Source organism: Daphnia pulex, chromosome 9, assembly GCF_021134715.1.
Source record: "Daphnia pulex isolate KAP4 chromosome 9, ASM2113471v1".
Classification (NCBI taxonomy): domain Eukaryota; kingdom Metazoa; phylum Arthropoda; class Branchiopoda; order Diplostraca; family Daphniidae; genus Daphnia; species Daphnia pulex.
Window position 1 is genome coordinate 4,493,637 of NC_060025.1, and position 18,784 is coordinate 4,512,420.

Here is an 18,784-nt window from a genome sequence, read left to right on the forward strand (position 1 = left end):
GTGCGAACGGCAAGACTACTCGACTATACATAAAAACTGTAGGCAGCGTACGTACGCCGTAAGGTACCCGAAGGGAATGTTAAGGGTATTCTAGTTGGTATAGTAGTATTGGTATAGTTTTATAAAGACAGAGCTATAGAATAGTTATAGAATAATAAAAATATTCTGTTATAAAGGTAGGCCTATTATTAAGATGAATTAATAACATTTAAAAAAAATGTATGCCCTTAGTTTCCGGAAGATTGTAATAAGCATAAATCGAGAAAGAGATTAAAAGAATATTTCCGCATGTTTATATCCAAACATTAAATAAAAATTAAATTCCAAAAAAACCTAATATGATATGGCGCGGCGTAAGGGTAAGGCGTGACTTTGGTGCGGCGGAGGCTTCGCCCCGCCACCCCACGTCACACCGGATCTTGTTAAAATTAAATTTAAGTAACTACCTATCAGCACTTCTGTTACTGGAGATTGATAGCGTTCGGTGATAACATACAGTGACTTCTATTCTATCATACAATAGTAGTCGATTGTCACGTTACGTTTATATCCCTGTCACATGTCTCTGTATTATCGTCTGCTGTAACAGCTATTGAAATTCTGTCAAAAAGTAACCAGAACTCCGTTTGATCAAATGCCTGAATCGATTGCAGCCAAATTTTCAGAATAGATGTAAAAAATTGTAAGCTACCGATTACTGCCATTGAAATGCAATAAAATTGTTGATTACAATCAATAATTGCCAAAAACTAGTGCATCCATCTATGTAGTGTTACGATAACTGCAAAAAGCCATCTGTGTAGTGTTACGAGAACTGAGGGTGCCCATGTAAACCATACTGCAAACGAAACTTTGACCAGTAACCCTTCGGGTAACTTCTCCCAGTTATCCTCCACTTTGTCACGTCACTTGCCTAATTAAGCATGCGAAGTAAGAAATGTAATTTGTCTTACCTTACGGGAAATCGGGAATACAGTTCGACTCCAACTTGCTGAAATTTTCTTTCACTTGTTCCAGCGTTTAGTCTTTATCGGGATCCGCTGAACTCGTTCGGATTGGTGGCTGGAGTGACATGACTGACGATTTGATAATTCCGGACGGAACTCTGCCTGACTTGTGTGTTTGTTACACCTCAAATATTCCATCCGAGTCGGGTGCATGAAGAAATGGGCTCCCCGTCTTTTCCGCATCGGTATTCTTGAATTACCAGTAGATGGGCATAGTCCATACCGATTAATAAATTGATTTCTCTTCCGACTTCTTCAACCGGAAGATCTGCGATATGTGGCCACAGGAGTTTCTTCTTGCTTCCTTCGATAGCCTAAATACTCCTTTCGACGAGGATGGGATTCGAACCCATGCGTGCAATGCACAATGGATTAGCAGTCCATCACCTTAACCGCTCGGTCACCTCGTCGGCATTTTTTTCCTTGTTAACGTTTTTCATGTAAAGTCAGATTATCTCAGTTTATCTGCACCATCCAATTACAGGATAATTATACCGTATCGAACATCACCACATATCTAGTACACAACCTACGTTTCACGCCCGATGAGGGACTTGAACCCTCGACCTCAGGATTAAAAGTCCTGCGCTCTACCGTCTGAGCTAACCGGGCTGTTTTATTCTCCTGGGTGTTATTCACGTGGGTTTGTGGCGCAATGGATAACGCGCCTGACTACGGATCAGGAGATTCCAGGTTCGACTCCTGGCAAGCTCGACTTACTTGCGTTTCAAGGAAGACACTTGGTTCCATTTGGTTATAGCGTTGAATAACAGTGGTCGCCTCGATAGCGCAGTAGGCAGCGCGCGAGTCTCATAATCTCGAGGTCGTGAGTTCGAACCTCACTCGGGGCATTCATGTCATTTTACCTCTTGTAAAAATTCAAGTCCAACTTTAGACGGAGCAAAATACTAAACTGTGCTTCGTTTTGAAAAGGATAGAAAGGGTTGTGGTGTTTACGTCGATTATGGTTTTTACGTCGATGGGGTTGTGCTCGCCACTACGAAAGTGTTGTTATCTAATTGTAGGCTGTTTGCAAGATATAGTGTCCTTCGGATGTATTTGGGGATGGATGCAAACAGACATACTTTGAAGTGGCAATAGACCTTTTTCACAATGCGGAAAGTCGGGATTTTCCAATCTGGCAACGCCGTAATCGGCCATTTTAGATTTCATTAATTTTTCCCTGTGTAAATTCCCATAAGGAATCGGGGTACCTTTAGTTTAAATTAATTTTTTAATTATTGGTGTCTTACAGCCAATTTATTTTTCATCGATCGTGTTCCCCGATTAATGGGTAACATTTTCATATATGGTACATTTTACTTGCGGTTTATATTAATTATGTAATTCGAACTTTTATCAACAATTCACTGAAAATCGTATGAACAGTAATAATAAATCCAATTCATGTTGAAGGCTTAAAAACATGACTTCACTAGTAAAGATATGATTCAAACCTGATCACTTTCTGTCCAAAACAAATAGTTATTTCTTAAATTTAGTAATGTTCGTAGTTTAACGTGGGTTTGTGGCGCAATGGATAACGCGCCTGACTATGGATCAAGAGATTCCAGGTTCGACTCCTGGCAAGCTCGATTTACTTGCGTTTCAAGGAAGACACTTGGTTCCATTTTGTTATAGCGTTCAATGACAGCGGTCGCCTCGATAACGCAGTATGCAGCGCGCGAGTCTCATAATCTCGAGGTCGTGAGTTCGAACCTCACTCGGGGCATTTATGTCATTTTACCTCTTGTAAAATTTCAAGTCCAAATTTAGACGGAGCAAAATACTAAACTGTGTTTCGTTTTGAAAAGGATAGAAAGGGTTGTGGTGTTTACGTCGATTATGGTTTTTACTTCGATGGGGTTGTGCTCGCCAGTACGAAAGTGTTGTTATCTAATTGTAGGCTGTTTGCAAGATATAGTGTCCTTCGGATGTATTTGGGGATGGATGCAAACAGACATACTTTGAAGTGGCAATGGCGATGACTTGAAGAAATAACGATTTGCAACGAACATGTACAGCACCCTCCGACAGCCTGGCGTAATAATGTACTGTTGTAGAAAAACTCATCATAACCAAGTACCCTAATCCATCAGCAACGCAATGCATAAACTCTAAATGAAAGGGTTGCACTGTGGGAAAAAGTCTTGACTGGCCTTTCTTGCAACGATCTCGCCATCTGTTAAAATAGGTCCTACTGAGATTTGAACTCAGATTGTCAGAGTCAGAGTCTGAAGTGCTAACCATTACACCATAGAACCATGATAAATGTCCTACCGTGGCTTGAACACTAAGTTTCTACATTGATATGCCGAAACCCTGATTACTGCATAGCAATTGGAGTGCGTTACAGTTGCCAATATCCCTAACTACTCCTTTCGACGAGGATGGGATTCGAACCCATGCGTGCAATGCACAATGGATTAGCAGTCCATCACCTTAACCGCTCGGTCACCTCGTCGGCATTGTTTCCTTGTTAACGTTTTTCATGTAAAGTCAGATTATGTCAGTTTATTTGCACCATCGAATTACAGGATAATTATACCGTATCGAACATCACCACATATCTAGTACACAACCTACGTTTCACGCCCGATGAGGGACTTGAACCCTCGACCTCAGGATTAAAAGTCCCGCGCTCTACCGTCTGAGCTAACCGGGCTATTGTAATCTCCTTATCAACAATTCACTGAAAATCGTATGAACAGTAATAATAAATCCAATTCATGTTGAAGGCTTAAAAACATGACTTCACTAGTAAAGACATGATTCAAACCTGATCACTTTCTGTCCAAAACAAATAGTTATTTCTTAAATTTAGTAATGTTCGTAGTTTAACGTGGGTTTTTTGGCGCAATGGATAACGCGCCTGACTACGGATCAGGAGATTCCAGGTTCGACTCCTGGCAAGCTCGATTTACTTGCGTTTCAAGGAAGACACTTGGTTCCATTTTGTTATAGCGTTCCATAACATTGGTGGCCTCGATAGCGCAGTAGGCAGCGCGCGAGTCTCATAATCTCGAGGTCGTGAGTTCGAACCTCACTCGGGGCATTTATGTCATTTTACCTCTTGTAAAAATTCAAGTCCAAATTTAGACGGAGCAAAATACTAAACTGTGCTTCGTTTTGAAAAGGATAGAAAGGGTTGTGGTGTTTACGTCGATTATGGTTTTTACTTCGATGGGGTTGTGCTCGCCAGTACGAAAGTGTTGTTATCTAATTGTAGGCTGTTTGCAAGATATAGTGTCCTTCGGATGTATTTGGGGATGGATGCAAACAGACATACTTTGAAGTGGCAATGGCGATGACTTGAAGAAATAACGATTTGCAACGAACATGTACAGCACCCTCCGACAGCCTGGCGTAATAATGTACTGTTGTAGAAAAACTCATCATAACCAAGTACCCTAATCCATCAGCAACGCAATGCATAAACTCTAAAAGAAAGGGTTGCACTGTGGGAAAAAGTCTTGACTGGCCTTTCTTGCAACGATCTCGCCATCTGTTAAAATAAGTCCTACTGAGATTTGAACTCAGAGCGTCAGAGTCAGAGTCTGAAGTGCTAACCATTACACCATAGAACCATGATAAATGTCCTACCGTGGCTTGAAAACTAAGTTTCTTCATTGATATGCCAAAACCTCTGATTACTGCATAGCAATTGGAGTGCGTTACAGTTGCCAATATCCCTAACTACTCCTTTCGACGAGGATGGGATTCGAACCCATGCGTGCAATGCACAATGGATTAGCAGTCCATCACCTTAACCGCTCGGTCACCTCGTCGGCATTGTTTCCATGTTAACGTTTTTCATGTAAAGTCAGATTATCTCAGTTTATTTGCACCAACCAATTACAGGATAATTATACCGTACTGAACATCACCACATATCTAGTACACAACCTACGTTTCACGCCCGATGAGGGACTTGAACCCTCGACCTCAGGATTAAAAGTCCCGCGCTCTAACGTCTGAGCTAACCGGGCTGTTTTATTCTCCTTATCAACAATTCACTGAAAATCGTATGAACAGTAATAATAAATCCAATTCATGTTAAAGGCTTAAAAACATGACTTCACTAGTAAAGACATGATTCAAACCTGATCACTTTCTGTCCAAAACAAATAGTTATTTCTAAAATTTAGTAATGTTCGTAGTTTAACGTGGGTTTTTTGGCGCAATGGATAACGCGCCTCACTACGGATCAAGAGATTCCAGGTTCGACTCCTGGCAAGCTCGATTTACTTGCGTTTCAAGAAAGACACTTGGTTCCATTTTGTTATAGCGTTCAATGACAGTGGTCGCCTCGATAGCGCAGTAGGCAGCGCGCGAGTCTCATAATCTCGAGGTCGTGAGTTCGAACCTCACTCGGGGCATTTATGTCATTTTACCTCTTGTAAAAATTCAAGTCCAAATTTAGACAGAGCAAAATACTAAACTGTGCTTCGTTTTGAAAAGGATAGAAAGGGTTGTGGTGTTTACGTCGATTATGGTTTTTACTTCGATGGGGTTGTGCTCGCCAGTACGAAAGTGTTGTTATCTAATTGTAGGCTGTTTGCAAGATATAGTGTCCTTCGGATGTATTTGGGGATGGATGCAAACAGACATACTTTGAAGTGGCAATGGCGATGACTTGAAGAAATAACGATTTGCAACGAACATGTACAGCACCCTCCGACAGCCTGGCGTAATAATGTACTGTTGTAGAAAAACTCATCATAACCAAGTACCCTAATCCATCAGCAACGCAATGCATAAACTCTAAAAGAAAGGGTTGCACTGTGGGAAAAAGTCTTGACTGGCCTTTCTTGCAACGATCTCGCCATCTGTTAAAATAAGTCCTACTGAGATTTGAACTCAGAGCGTCAGAGTCAGAGTCTGAAGTGCTAACCATTACACCATAGAACCATGATAAATGTCCTACCGTGGCTTGAAAACTAAGTTTCTTCATTGATATGCCAAAACCTCTGATTACTGCATAGCAATTGGAGTGCGTTACAGTTGCCAATATCCCTAACTACTCCTTTCGACGAGGATGGGATTCGAACCCATGCGTGCAATGCACAATGGATTAGCAGTCCATCACCTTAACCGCTCGGTCACCTCGTCGGCATTGTTTCCATGTTAACGTTTTTCATGTAAAGTCAGATTATCTCAGTTTATTTGCACCATACAATTACAGGATAATTATACCGTACTGAACATCACCACATATCTAGTACACAACCTACGTTTCACGCCCGATGAGGGACTTGAACCCTCGACCTCAGGATTAAAAGTCCCGCGCTCTAACGTCTGAGCTAACCGGGCTGTTTTATTCTCCTTATCAACAATTCACTGAAAATCGTATGAACAGTAATAATAAATCCAATTCATGTTAAAGGCTTAAAAACATGACTTCACTAGTAAAGACATGATTCAAACCTGATCACTTTCTGTCCAAAACAAATAGTTATTTCTAAAATTTAGTAATGTTCGTAGTTTAACGTGGGTTTTTTGGCGCAATGGATAACGCGCCTTACTACGGATCAGGAGATTCCAGGTTCGACTCCTGGCAAGCTCGATTTACTTGCGTTTCAAGAAAGACACTTGGTTCCATTTTGTTATAGCGTTCAATGACAGTGGTCGCCTCGATAGCGCAGTAGGCAGCGCGCGAGTCTCATAATCTCGAGGTCGTGAGTTCGAACCTCACTCGGGGCATTTATGTCATTTTACCTCTTGTAAAAATTCAAGTCCAAATTTAGACAGAGCAAAATACTAAACTGTGCTTCGTTTTGAAAAGGATAGAAAGGGTTGTGGTGTTTACGTCGATTATGGTTTTTACTTCGATGGGGTTGTGCTCGCCAGTACGAAAGTGTTGTTATCTAATTGTAGGCTGTTTGCAAGATATAGTGTCCTTCGGATGTATTTGGGGATGGATGCAAACAGACATACTTTGAAGTGGCAATGGCGATGACTTGAAGAAATAACGATTTGCAACGAACATGTACAGCACCCTCCGACAGCCTGGCGTAATAATGTACTGTTGTAGAAAAACTCATCATAACCAAGTACCCTAATCCATCAGCAACGCAATGCATAAACTCTAAATGAAAGGGTTGCACTGTGGGAAAAAGTCTTGACTGGCCTTTCTTGCAACGATCTCGCCATCTGTTAAAATAGGTCCTACTGAGATTTTAACTCAGATTGTCAGAGTCAGAGTCTGAAGTGCTAACCATTACACCATAAAACCTTGGTGGATATCATACCGTGGCTTGAACACTAAGTTTCTACATTGATATGCCGAAACCCCTGATTACTGCATAGCAATTGGAGTGCGTTACAGTTGCCAATATCCCTAACTACTCCTTTCGACGAGGATGGGATTCGAACCCATGCGTGCAATGCACAATGGATTAGCAGTCCATCACCTTAACCGCTCGGTCACCTCGTCGGCATTGTTTCCTTGTTAACGTTTTTCATGTAAAGTCAGATTATCTCAGTTTATTTGCACCATCCAATTACAGGATAATTATACCGTATCGAACATCACCACATATCTAGTACACAACCTACGTTTCACGCCCGATGAGGTACTTGAACCCTCGACCTCAGGATTAAAAGTCCCGCGCTCTACCGTCTGAGCTAACCGGGCTGTTTTAATCTCCTTATCAACAATTCATTGAAAATCGTATGAACAGTAATAATAAATCCAATTCATGTTGAAGGCTTAAAAACATGACTTCACTAGTAAAGACATGATTCAAACCTGATCACTTTCTGTCCAAAACAAATAGTTATTTCTTAAATTTAGTAATGTTCGTAGTTTAACGTGGGTTTTTTGGCACAATGGATAACGCGCCTGACTACGGATCAGGAGATTCCAGGTTCGACTCCTGGAAAGCTCGATTTACTTGCGTTTCAAGGAAGACACTTGGTTCCATTTTGTTATAGCGTTCAATGACAGTGGTTGCCTCGATAGCGCAGTAGACAGCGCGCGAGTCTCATAATCTCGAGGTCGTGAGTTCGAACCTCAATCGGGGCATTTATGTCATTTTACCTCTTGTAAAAATTCAAGTCCAAATTTAGACGGAGCAAAATACTAAACTGTGCTTGGTTTTGAAAAGGATAGAAAGGGTTGTGGAGTTTACGTCGATTATGGTTTTTACTTCGATGGGGTTGTGCTCGCCACTACGAAAGTGTTGTTATCTAATTGTAGGCTGTTTGCAAGATATAGTGTCCTTCGGATGTATTTGGGGATGGATGCAAACAGACATACTTTGAAGTGGCAATGGCGATGACTTGAAGAAATAACGATTTGCAACGAACATGTACAGCACCCTCCAACAGCCTGGCGTAATAATGTACTGTTGTAGAAAAACTCATCATAACCAAGTACCCTAATCCATCAGCAACGCAATGCATAAACTCTAAAAGAAAGGGTTGCACTGTGGGAAAAAGTCTTAACTGGCCTTTCTTGCAACGATCTCGCCATCTGTTAAAATAGGTCCTACTGAGATTTGAACTCAGATTGTCAGAGTCAGAGTCTGAAGTGCTAACCATTACACCATAGAACCATGATAAATGTCCTACCGTGGCTTGAACACTAAGTTTCTACATTGATATGCCGAAACCCCTGATTACTGCATAGCAATTGGAATGGGTTATAGTTGCCAATATCCCTAACTACTCCTTTCGACGAGGATGGGATTCGAACCCATGCGTGCAATGCACAATGGATTAGCAGTCCATCACCTTAACCGCTCGGTCACCTCGTCGGCATTTTTTTTCCTTGTTAACGTTTTTCATGTAAAGTCAGATTATCTCAGTTTATCTGCACGATCCAATTACAGGATATTTATACCGTATCGAACATCACCACATATCTAGTACACAACCTACGTTTCACGCCCGATGAGGGACTTGAACCCTCGACCTCAGGATTAAAAGTCCCGCGCTCTACCGTCTCAGCTAACCGCGCTGTTTTATTCTCCTTATCAACAATTCACTGAAAATCGTATGAACAGTAATAATAAATCCAATTCATGTTAAAGGCTTAAAAACATGACTTCACTAGTAAAGACATGATTCAAACCTGATCACTTTCTGTCCAAAAAAAATAGTTATTTCTTAAATTTAGTAATGTTCGTAGTTTAACGTGGGTTTTTTGGCGCAATGGATAACGCGCCTGACTACGGATCAGGAGATTCCAGGTTCGACTCCTGGCAAGCTCGATTTACTTGCGTTTCAAGGAAGACAGTCGGTTGCATTTTGTTATAGCGTTTAATGGCTCGATAGCGCAGTAGGCAGCGCGCGAGTATCGTAATCTCGAGGTCGTGAGTTCGAACCTCACTCGGGGCATTTATGTCATTTTATCTCTTGTAAAAATTCAAGTTCAACTTTAGACGGAGCAAAATACTAAACTGTGCTTCGTTTTGAAAAGGATAGAAAGGGTTGTGGTGTTTACGTCGATTATGGTTTTTACTTCGATGGGGTTGTGCTCGACACTACGAAAGTGTTGTTATCTAATTGTAGGCTGTTTGCAAGATATAGTGTAACAGAACGCTCGGTCGACTCCCGTTTTCTGTTACTTTCCCTTTCTACAAGACAATCTCTAACGTCGACTACTAGATGTCGCTTTCGCTATACTTCATCTCATACCAGAGGAGGCTGCTACCATTTGAATCTGCCACCAACTCGCCCCATCTTTGCCGCCAACTTGCCCCACCCCTTTCCCTTGTTACTTTCCCTTTCTACAAGACAAACTCTAACGTCGACTACTAGATGTCGCTTCCGCTATTCTCCATCTCATACCAGAGGAGGCTGCTACCATTTGAATCTGCCGCCAACTCGCCCCATCTCTGCCGCCAACTCGCCCCATCCCTTTCCCTTTTTACTATTCCCTTTCCCTTTTCGCTATATTAACTTTAGGCGTACTTTTATCTTTTATGACCCTATATAAATATATTTTCCTTTTTCCTTCAACGCTTTTCAATAACAAACTCCCTTTTCGTCCGTCTCCGCTCTTGCCATGTCTTAACGTGTCTGCTCACGTTTCCCTATACTATCCTCTATAGGCCTAAACAAGTCTGCTCCCTATACTTCCTCTCTAGGCCTATGCTAACCGTGCAGCCAGAATTAGTATAAAAACTGTATGTAAATGTTATTCTGTACTGCATTCTCCCACGGCATTCACACTACCATTGTGTTCCAGTCGCACTCTCCTTTTGGTATTGTATTAGTTATATTTTTCCCTTGTGCTTTGTGCCTGTTATTTAAGCTAAGTGCCATTTCCAACTGTACCTCGAAACTTGCCGTTTCTCGACAAGCCTAACCGCTCAGCCCGCTACCACATTTTCTCCATGCAAGTAGTATTGTCTCACTTATTTATCGTCTCACTATTTAATATTATTAGTTCACCTTATTGTATGATCTGTCCGTTATCAATACATTGTTTAGCCTTAATTATTCCCGTCGTTCTTAGACACTTCACTTTGACATTGTGAGTAAAGTCGCCTCATAGTATTTAAGTTCTTCGTATTGGTGACACAATGATTCCGTTGTGTCGACCTTTACATCTGGTGGCAGCGATTTTCGAACTCACTTACAATGTCATCGTACGGTGCTAGGCCTAAGACTAAAAGTATTTTTCGTAAAAACTTGGAAGATTCAAACGATATTTCTACTGATAAAACTGTACCGATTCTCCCAACTAAACTTCCTCTTTCTGTCCCAATTACTTCCACTCCGCTCGCATCTACCGTTCAGAAGCGCCAAACAATAGACACTCGTGTTATTAATAGACCTACTCGATCAAATAAGAATTATGTCCAACTAAAAAGTATTCCCGATCCTGAATATTTGTTTAAACGAAACGTAAATAAGGGAACTTCAAAATCTTTTGCGGAAAAATTCGTTAGTTTTTTTCCCCGTCACCGAAAAAATCTAAAGTTGAAGCGACTATTTCTCCGATTAAAAAGCTTGCGTTTGACCGTTCCATTTCTCCAAAAGAAATTGAGCCGATTATTTCTGTTCCTTCAGTAATTGAATCACCAGGGACCGTTCAGTCTAACCATACTAGTGTGGGGCAAATTAGTATAATTAAAAAATCTTCTGGCACAACCGATACTATTATTGAAATACCAGAAGATCTAACTGTAAACGAAATTTCAAGTTTGCCTGTTAAAAATACTGAAAATAAGACAATTTTTATTCAAAATAACGCGGAGATTTCAGTAACTAATCACAATTTAATCACGACTGCCAACGGCATCGATTGTCAATCAGCTGTTGAAGAAGAAGATACTCTTTTTGACATTCTTAATCGTATTGGTGGATTAATACGCAATCTTCCCCCCACAGTTTTGCCTACGCCAGTAGCGTTTAATAATTCGACTATCGAGGCCATTCATAACCCGATAACTTACACACCGTATATTAATTTCGATAACGTTATAAGTGAACTGGGAAAGCATAGTATCGCTGTAGGGGGAGAGGAAGAATCAGTTGAGGATATTATCGAATTTCCCATTAAAAAAACCATTTCCCATGGAAACGAAGACGGCCGAAATAGCAATCAAATAGACCAACAGAGCCCAGTAAAACTAGTATCAAAAATACAAGTTACGGGGGGAAAGAAAGAATCGATAAAGGGAAATATAACCAGGAGAAAATGGCTGCCGATTCCACTCGCCCAAAACCCAGCTTTTTCGAGCAACATCGAACAGTCGATGAACCTCCCCGTAGGGCTAGAAAGGAAGGAGACTATGAAAGAAGAAGCGACGAAAGAAATCCCAGCGGATGGGCAGGTAGAGGAAGTAATGATTATAGACCAAGAGAGTCTGACACACAATCATCAGATACCGACGAATCAACCTTCTTCGTTGAATATCAGCCATCTCGTGACACTATTAAAAGCCTCAAACCAAAAGGCAATAATAATTCTTCTTCAATAAGAAGCCCTTCTCCCAAAAAAGCTAGTAGTCCCAATAGACCAAGCCAAAATTTTTCGGATACTCATAAAGGAAGAGGAGCTATGACCATGTTGAATCAGATTCAAAATTATACTGGAAGTCCAGCTGTTTGTTTTGATCGTTGGATTAAATTATTTGACAACGTAGTCGCAATGTCAAATTGGAATGACGCAGATATAGTCAATATGCTATCGACTAAAATGTCAGGAGAAGCATACGACCTATTACAGAATATAATGGAAAGTGGCACCCAAGAATATAGTATTATAAAATCCTATTTCCAAGAAAACTTTCATGGCGACGAAGATTCCGACTATATCATATCATTCTATTACATCATTTTATTACATATCAGACTAAATTCGATGAAATACAAATAAAGCCTAAAGAAAATATTTTAAACTACGCGTTTCATTTAAAAACAATATATCAGCGCGCTTATCCTTCAAACAAACTTGAGTCAGCGGAAGAAAAAGCGATTCAGCTACGTTTTTTAGGCCTAGAGCATGAGCTACAACATATTGTACGCTACAAAAAAGTCTTTTCTTTTGAGGAACTTGTAGCAGTAATTCAGAAATATGCGAAAAGAGTACAGTTAGACCAGCACAGCAAAGACCAAAAAGTATTTGTCAACGCAGTAGCAGCTAACGATCAGAAAGATTCTCTCATAGTTCAGGCAATAGAAAAACAAAACGAAACAATTTGTGCCATTGCAACCAGTCTTAAAATGGGAAATAAGCCTGCTGAGGCAAATGTATATAATAATTCGGCCCAAAATTCAAATGTTGATAATCGATTGGACCGATTAACTGAATCGATCATTGACCTTCGAGGCCTAATGCAAGCAATCATGGAAACAAATAATTCTCTTAATCAGAATAGCGTTGGGCAATCTAATCAGCAAAATCATCAAACCTCCGCTCCCAGAAATAATTTTAATAAGCAACGGCCAAACACTAGATTTCAACAACCCGTCGGGAGGGAAACATATCTTTTTGACAGTCAGCCTTCCCATTATCCAAATCCAAATTTTCCACCGTTAGACTTTTCCCTCCAACCCCCTGTTCCGCAATTTCCGCAGCCTCTCCGCACTTTCCCTCAGGCTATTCAGCAGCCAACCCAGCAAACGAATCAACGGTTTCAGCAACTGCCCCGTCCTTTTCAGCCCCCCAACCAACGTTTCAGCAACCAATTCGCCCACAGCAAAGTGGAATGAAATGTACAAACTGCGGGTTGACAAATCATAACATAGAAACATGCTACCGTAATCAACGGCAGGCCTTGGATGCAAACGTTTGCTTTTATTGTAAGAATACTGGCCACAGGGCTAATGGATGTCCGAATAGACCAAATATTATTCGACCGGCGCCGCCTGGGTTTTTACAGACAAAGGGAAACGCGTAAGGGCCGACTGTAATAGGGCAGTCGAAATTAGGCCACAATTTCCCCAAAAACCTAGACTAATGGCACAAGTTACCGCTTTCAGCAAAAATTCAGCACCCCGTATTTCTATGAAAATTTTTAATTATCCGTTTAAAGCCTTGTTTGACATGGGCGCAGAAAGAAGTCTGCTCCACATAAATGTATTCAATAAAATTGTTTCGGACCAAATTAATTGCTCTGAATCAGGTGCGATGTCGCCCCAACAATTAATTTGCTCCGAATCAGATGTCGATTTGTTCGATATCAATAATAAGCCCTTATTAACAAAAGGGGTTATTACTTTACCAATCGTATATGATAATCATGTATTAAATCAGGAATTTATCGTCACGAACGGTATTTCTGAGTTATGTGTAATCGGTCGGATGCCGCCATTAATCACGAATTTGTGTTCGATGGCCGCTCAAAGACAATATTTTTAGCCCGCGATAAATCAGAGGATCATTTGATTGTTAATCAAGGGGCTTGTGTATCTGTTGAAAAAGAAATATTCGAGACATTAATGACCTCGGTCGGAAATGTTAGGATAGCCCCCCTCACCTCTTAGGTGGTGGAGGCTGAGATTCAAGGGCAATCCGATGTGATAGCTCCCCTCTCAATCTTTTTATTCTCTCCGAATGCACAGTTGCCGGAGGGAATTTGTATCAAAAATTTCGTTAATAATGTTAGTATAGACGGGAAATACCTCATAGAGCTGGAAAATAAAAATAATCGATCGATTCTATTGCCAAGGAAATTTATTCTTGGAACTATCGAGTTCTCTTGTCTAATGGTGGGGAAAGTCTCCACCAGCTGGCAATCAGCTGATGCCGAGCAAGAGAATGATCTTAAAATTAAAGAATCAAAGACTGATCCAGATGTAGATGCTGAATTTAAAGAACCTATTGCTGAATTATTGCGCGATTTTCCGAAACTTTTTGCGACTGAAAATTCTGAACTTGGTAGTACTGGGTTGATAAAACATTCAATTGACACCCAAGGGAAAGGGCCTATTCGACTTCGTCCCTATCGGACGGGGAGGAAACAGAAGGAGGAGCTAGAGAGACAAATTAAAGAAATGATGGCTACGAATGTTATTCAACACTCCACCTCTCCGTGGGCGGCGCCAGTTATTTTAGTTGAAAATAAAAGTGGAGAACTTAGATTTTGCATGGATTATCGTAAATTAAATAGCTTAACCAAAAAAGATTCTTTTCCTCTTCCGCGCATCGACAGTACGTTGGATAGACTTTATGGGAAAAATTTTTTCACTACACTTGACCTTGCCTCAGGGTATTGGCAGATTGAGTTAGATGACCCGTCGAAAGAAAAAACTGCTTTTATCGTAGAAAACAACCGTTATGAATTTATTAGAATGCCTTTCGGGCTTTGTAATGCGCCAGCAACCTTTCAAAGAGTAATGAATTATATTCTGAGAGACGTCTCGGGAGTTAAAGCTTTAGTCTATTTGGATGACGGCATTATTTACTCGGATACGTTCGAAAGCCATATTGAAGATATTAGAGAAGTTTTTACATTAATACAAAATGCGGGATTAAAATTAAAATTAAAGAAATGTCAATTTATAAAAAAATCTGTTAAATATTTGGGTCACATTATTTCACGAGATGGAATAGGCCCAGATCCAGAAAAAATAGAAAAGATAGCTAATTATAAAACGCCGGTATCAGCCGACGAAGTACGATCGTTTTTAGGGCTTGCTGGTTATTATAGGCGCTTTATTCCAAATTTTGGCACAATAGCACAACCTTTAACGGCAAAAACCCATAAAGATGCGTTAAAAAATTCTTTTATTTGGGAGGATATTGACCAAAAGGCGTTTGACACGCTGCGTACTTGTCTCGTCACGCCTCCCGTTTTGGCATATCCTGATTTCAACCTTGAATTTCTATTATTTACTGATGTATGCGATTATGGAATCGGCTCAGTTCTTTCACAAATACAAGATGGCGTTGAGAAACCGATCGCTTATGCTAGTAGACAGCTAAAGCCGTCGGATAAAAAATATGCTACAGTAGAAAAAGAAGCTTTAGCCGTCGTATTTTCTATTAAACATTTTCGTCACTACCTGCTTGACAAACCTTTTACCGTCATTAGTGACCATCGACCCTTGCAGTGGCTAGAAAATCAAAAAGAAAATAATGGGAGATTGGGAAGATGGGCTATTTTGCTTGCGGGCACTAATTACAAAATAAAGTATAGGCCTGGCCGTATTCACCAAAATGCGGATTGCCTTTCACGCCTTCGCGTTTCTCATGTTCGAAAAGAAAATTCAGAAATTGATATTTGGGCTAGCCAAGCAGCTGACCCTCTTTGTCAAGCAATAAATAATTATCTTGAGAATGGATTTCTCTCGGAAAAAGACGACAAGAAACGGCCTATATGGGCGAAAGAAATTGAGCTATATTTTGTAAAAAATCGCATACTCTATCGGATCGATGAGCCGACGGAAAAAAGTAGGCGAAATATTCCTTGCCAACAGGTCGTTCTTCCCCTCATTCTTAGGCCTACTATTTTAAAAGAAATGCATGATAGCCCACTTTCAGGAGGTCATCTAGCATTTTTACGCACTTATTTAAAAATTAAAACTAGTTATTATTGGCCGACAATTTTGCCTGATGTAAAAGAATATTGTAGAACTTGCGAAACGTGTATAGCCAACTCAAAATCTAAGCTGCGAGCTTATCTTTTTCCTCACGAGCTAGCTAAAGCTCCATTTCAGATAATTGGTATAGACTTTTTAGGCCCAATTTCCCCCATCTCGCCAAACGGCAATAACTGTATATGTGTAATGACTGATTATTTTACTAAATTCGTGACGGCAGTCGCTTTGCCTGATCAAACGGCTCGCACAACTGCGGAATGTATATATAAAAATATTGTTTTAATGCACGGACCGCCTCTGGCGCTTGTATCCGATCGAGGCCCAAATTTCACTTCTAAATTAATGAAATATTTTTGTCAAAAGTTAAATATTGAACAACGTTTTACTACATCTTATAACCCAGCTAGTAATGGGGAAACCGAGCGTTTTAATCGTACTATGACGACAATGTTACGAAAAGAATTAGTTGACGGGCAGCATGAAAATTGGGAGGATGTGTTGGGTGAAGTATGCTTTGCATACCGTTCATCAATACATTCTTCTACAAATGAGAGCCCGTATTACATGTGTTTTGGTCGCGATGTCAACTTCCCCATTAATAAAATTTTAGGGGCGGTCCCAGAACCAGTCCCCTCCTCTAATTACGTCGATTCCCTTTTGGAAAGACTCCGCTACAGTTTTCAAAGGGCGCATGAATATAATTTAAAAGCGCGGGAACGACAAAGAGAGCAGTACAATAAACGGGCTTTACTTCATAATTACAAACCGGGCGATAGAGTTTTACTAGATATAAGGGAAGTAAAAAAAGGCGATAATAAAAAATTTACTTCCAAGTTTAAGGGCCCGTATAGAGTTATCAAAGTAAATAATAATCATACAGTCGAAATAGCTGATAGTTCATTTCAAATTATACTTGCGCATAGCAATAGACTTAAACCTTTGTTCGAAACGATGTTATGGACTGATGAACCCATGCCTGACATGGAGTCAACAGTCGAACCGAGAGAACGTTTTCGTAAACAAATAGCAACTCAGACTGATTGGGATTCCCATGATGAATCTGATATTGAAAGTATTGAGGAAAATAATTCTGTTGATCCAGTAGAGACTGAACCTGCTCTTGATTTCAATCCCCCTGTAATTAATATACCTAGTAATGATATTTCAGTCGAGCTAAACGACGACGTAGATATTCCTCTTTTCAATCAGGACGAAATAGAATTTGATAACCCACCCGTAAACATACCTCACCCCCGTCCCTTATCTCCCATCGTCACAATTATTAAGAATAACGAAAATATTCCAAACCCTATTGAACGTCCGCGTTTACGACCGAGGTCGGCTATCAAGCCGAAATCGCGTTTAATTGCGGAAGTTTAGAAAAAAAAGTTTATTAGAAAGATGTGTTCAGTATATTTCCTCCACAAAAAATTTAAATCAATATGCATACTTTGAAAGTATGAAGTGAAAAAAAAACACAATCAAGCAATTTACATTCAGCGCGAGACCAGATGTCTTTAGCCTACACCAACAATAAAAATAATAAATAAAAGTGAAACTAAAATTTTGAAAAATATATACGTGCACAAAACAAAACAAAAATTTCGGTAACGATAAGAAAAATTCTACAGGCACGCATGAAAGGCGGAATCAAATGTCGAAATCGTATATTGCGCGCAAATCCTAGCCGACGGAAATCAAAGTGCAGAAAAAAAAATGTGTTTTTCTCGAAGACAATTGTGCCAGCTGTGACTATATACTCCCGCCGTTAACTTTGAGCGATAAGAAAAACGGTGTATTCTGAAACGGCCACCGTGAGCATTGTGCCAGTTCAACATTTTTTTTCCCAATCGACAAGTGACCCGGAAATGGTGCAAAATTAATAAATTGCACATGCAAAAACTTAAAAAGAAGTATATAAGCATCAGAAAAAATATACTTCTCTACCATTCCCACTTCATCCGTCAAAACAGTAACATGACACTTCCAAACCACCGCATCTATTTCTCTGCCACTGACTGGGGTAGGATGGAGGACGTATTTACTAACGACATCCTTTTCACAAACCAACCGACTCCCGAACCGATCGTGATGGATGACCAAACGGACGACGAAACACTCCTGTTAGACAGTCCGTCCCGCATAGCATCCCGAGCATCGACATTGGATCTCCAACTTATATCGGACGATACCTTAGACGAACTTTTTATTGACGCAGGCAGCCACCCGGAACTGACCCACAGCAGCATGGACGACGTCAACTGGAGAAATGTAGTAAGCGTTTCTCAATACATTCGTGATCTGCAGCTGCCAGGAGGAGTCGACGGGCGCATATACTCTCCTCAACCACCAGCTCATCCTCGCTACTCCCGGCGCCAATGGAACACACCGGTTCCTACAGCCGACATGGTGGAAGTTGACTCAGTTCGGGCTCCAGTTCGCGACAAGGGCGAATATTTTCTAATGTTTACCGTCATCTTTTTATTATGTTTTCTCGCTTACCTAAGCATAAAATGTCTAAACACAATGGACAACTGGGTTGCCCACAAACGTTAAATTTAAAAAAAAATCTGAGCAAAAAAAAACAAACCCTAGAAAAAAAAAATGTTTGCTCCTGTAGTTTCGGGTATTCACAGCCACTAGAAAAAAAAGTGTTAACTGGGCTCCACCCACAAAAAAAAAAAAAAATCATTCGAAAATAAAAAATAAAGAACATTTCAACAAAAAAAAAAAAACATTTACTCCCAATTGCTCCTTTACCTTCCCATTCATCC

At 40.4% G+C, this 18,784-nt stretch overlaps 21 non-coding genes across 21 annotated transcripts; 8 read left to right on the plus strand and 13 right to left on the minus strand.

The window, feature by feature from the left end:
- Nucleotides 1-1,335: 1,335 nt before the first annotated feature.
- On the minus strand, nt 1,336-1,417 carry Trnas-gcu. The gene has a single exon. It is a non-coding gene; the product is annotated as a tRNA-Ser (tRNA).
- Nucleotides 1,418-1,546: 129 nt separating this feature from the next.
- Nucleotides 1,547-1,619, minus strand: Trnak-uuu. Its single transcript has one exon. It is a non-coding gene; the product is annotated as a tRNA-Lys (tRNA).
- Nucleotides 1,620-1,785: 166 nt separating this feature from the next.
- On the plus strand, nt 1,786-1,858 carry Trnam-cau. The gene has a single exon. It is a non-coding gene; the product is annotated as a tRNA-Met (tRNA).
- A 671-nt stretch (nt 1,859-2,529) lies between these two features.
- Trnah-aug lies at nt 2,530-2,602 on the plus strand. Its single transcript has one exon. It is a non-coding gene; the product is annotated as a tRNA-His (tRNA).
- Nucleotides 2,603-2,666: 64 nt separating this feature from the next.
- On the plus strand, nt 2,667-2,739 carry Trnam-cau. The gene has a single exon. It is a non-coding gene; the product is annotated as a tRNA-Met (tRNA).
- A 460-nt stretch (nt 2,740-3,199) lies between these two features.
- On the minus strand, nt 3,200-3,271 carry Trnaq-cug. Its single transcript has one exon. It is a non-coding gene; the product is annotated as a tRNA-Gln (tRNA).
- Nucleotides 3,272-3,389: 118 nt separating this feature from the next.
- On the minus strand, nt 3,390-3,471 carry Trnas-gcu. Its single transcript has one exon. It is a non-coding gene; the product is annotated as a tRNA-Ser (tRNA).
- Nucleotides 3,472-3,599: 128 nt separating this feature from the next.
- Trnak-uuu lies at nt 3,600-3,672 on the minus strand. Its single transcript has one exon. It is a non-coding gene; the product is annotated as a tRNA-Lys (tRNA).
- A 317-nt stretch (nt 3,673-3,989) lies between these two features.
- On the plus strand, nt 3,990-4,062 carry Trnam-cau. The gene has a single exon. It is a non-coding gene; the product is annotated as a tRNA-Met (tRNA).
- Nucleotides 4,063-4,522: 460 nt separating this feature from the next.
- Trnaq-cug lies at nt 4,523-4,594 on the minus strand. The gene has a single exon. It is a non-coding gene; the product is annotated as a tRNA-Gln (tRNA).
- A 119-nt stretch (nt 4,595-4,713) lies between these two features.
- On the minus strand, nt 4,714-4,795 carry Trnas-gcu. The gene has a single exon. It is a non-coding gene; the product is annotated as a tRNA-Ser (tRNA).
- Nucleotides 4,796-5,313: 518 nt separating this feature from the next.
- On the plus strand, nt 5,314-5,386 carry Trnam-cau. Its single transcript has one exon. It is a non-coding gene; the product is annotated as a tRNA-Met (tRNA).
- A 460-nt stretch (nt 5,387-5,846) lies between these two features.
- Nucleotides 5,847-5,918, minus strand: Trnaq-cug. Its single transcript has one exon. It is a non-coding gene; the product is annotated as a tRNA-Gln (tRNA).
- Nucleotides 5,919-6,037: 119 nt separating this feature from the next.
- Trnas-gcu lies at nt 6,038-6,119 on the minus strand. The gene has a single exon. It is a non-coding gene; the product is annotated as a tRNA-Ser (tRNA).
- Nucleotides 6,120-6,637: 518 nt separating this feature from the next.
- Trnam-cau lies at nt 6,638-6,710 on the plus strand. Its single transcript has one exon. It is a non-coding gene; the product is annotated as a tRNA-Met (tRNA).
- Nucleotides 6,711-7,170: 460 nt separating this feature from the next.
- Nucleotides 7,171-7,242, minus strand: Trnaq-cug. The gene has a single exon. It is a non-coding gene; the product is annotated as a tRNA-Gln (tRNA).
- A 119-nt stretch (nt 7,243-7,361) lies between these two features.
- On the minus strand, nt 7,362-7,443 carry Trnas-gcu. Its single transcript has one exon. It is a non-coding gene; the product is annotated as a tRNA-Ser (tRNA).
- Nucleotides 7,444-7,961: 518 nt separating this feature from the next.
- Nucleotides 7,962-8,034, plus strand: Trnam-cau. The gene has a single exon. It is a non-coding gene; the product is annotated as a tRNA-Met (tRNA).
- Nucleotides 8,035-8,494: 460 nt separating this feature from the next.
- On the minus strand, nt 8,495-8,566 carry Trnaq-cug. Its single transcript has one exon. It is a non-coding gene; the product is annotated as a tRNA-Gln (tRNA).
- Nucleotides 8,567-8,685: 119 nt separating this feature from the next.
- Trnas-gcu lies at nt 8,686-8,767 on the minus strand. Its single transcript has one exon. It is a non-coding gene; the product is annotated as a tRNA-Ser (tRNA).
- A 510-nt stretch (nt 8,768-9,277) lies between these two features.
- Nucleotides 9,278-9,350, plus strand: Trnat-cgu. Its single transcript has one exon. It is a non-coding gene; the product is annotated as a tRNA-Thr (tRNA).
- Nucleotides 9,351-18,784: the final 9,434 nt, after the last annotated feature.